The sequence below is a fragment of the Triticum aestivum genome, chromosome 1D, assembly GCF_018294505.1.
Source record: "Triticum aestivum cultivar Chinese Spring chromosome 1D, IWGSC CS RefSeq v2.1, whole genome shotgun sequence".
NCBI lineage: Eukaryota > Viridiplantae > Streptophyta > Magnoliopsida > Poales > Poaceae > Triticum > Triticum aestivum.
Window position 1 is genome coordinate 407,195,419 of NC_057796.1, and position 1,384 is coordinate 407,196,802.

Genomic DNA, 1,384 nt, shown 5'->3' on the forward strand with positions numbered 1-1,384 from the left:
TAGGGTTTTTTTCTTTTTTTTTGAGACAATCGGGAGCTTTGCTTAGTGGCGGGGCGCCGCCGCCGGGGTGGCACAAGATGGGTTACTTCCAGCCCAGCAATTTTTGCCACAAACAGCGAGATGAGCACCAGGGCTTTTCCGGAGAGATGAGGCCCAAGTTCGCATTTGGTCCTTCTGATCAACCTGTGAGTTAACAGGCCCGCCAAGGCCAGTACTAGGAACATTCCATGAACCGGGTTTTTTCCTCTCTTTTTTCAACAGTTTTTCTTCCGGAATTTTTCTTTTTCTTTTTTAGTCTTTTCTTTCTATTTTTATTTCTTTCTTTTATTTTATTTCTTTATTTTTCATGCTTCGAACTTCTTCTCAAATTGGTGAACATTTTTTCGAATTCACGAACATTTTTTTGAAGTCATGAACATTTTTCAAATTCAAGAACATTTTGTGAACCAACCTGTAGTTGGATGGTTAGAGAGACACTGGTATCCCCAGTCCACCAGGGTTCAAGTCCTGGTGCTCGCATTATTCCTGAATTTATTTCAGTATTTCTGGCGATGCGCTTTCAGTGGGAGAAGACGCTCCCGTCGACGACGAGACGCCTACGGTTACTTCATAAACCTCAAGATGAAATGCCGGCTCAGTCTCTCGGAGGTGCCCATAGGGGTAAGGTTTGCGTGTGTGCGTTCATAAGGGTGAGTGTGTGCGTATGTATGAGCACTTGTGTCTGGACTGTGTTCAAAAAAATCAAGAACATTTTTTCTATGTTGTCAAATGTTTTTCCTAAATCAAGAACATTTTCTGAATTTGTGAACATTTTTGTGAAACAGTTAACATTTGTCAAATTGATGAACATTTTCTGAATTTGCGAACATTTTGTGAAACAGTTAACATTTGTCAAATTGATGAACATTTTCTGAAATCACAAACATTTTTTTATCTTTTGTGAACATTTTCTTTTGAAATTGTTAACATTTTTTAAACTTGTGAGCATTGTTTTTGAATCGGCGAACATTTTCTGAATCGATGAATTTTTTTTGGATCACTGAACATTTTTTGAATTGATAAACATTTTTCAAAATTCGCAACATTTTTTGTGAACATTTTAGAAAAAAATCAGGAACTTTTTTGAATTAAAAAAAAATTTGTTCAAATTCATGTAATTTTTTTAAAACATAAACACTTTTTCAAAATCATGAACATTTGCTTAATCCACGAACATTTTATGATTTCTGGAACATTTTCCCAAAATTCACATTTTTTTGAAATTTGAAACTTTTTGAAATCCTGAATTAATTTAAAGAAGAAAAAACAAAACCAAAAAAAAGAGGGCCGTTCCGGCCCACTCATGGGTCCACCCAATAGGGGCGCCGGGGGGCATACGAGCTGG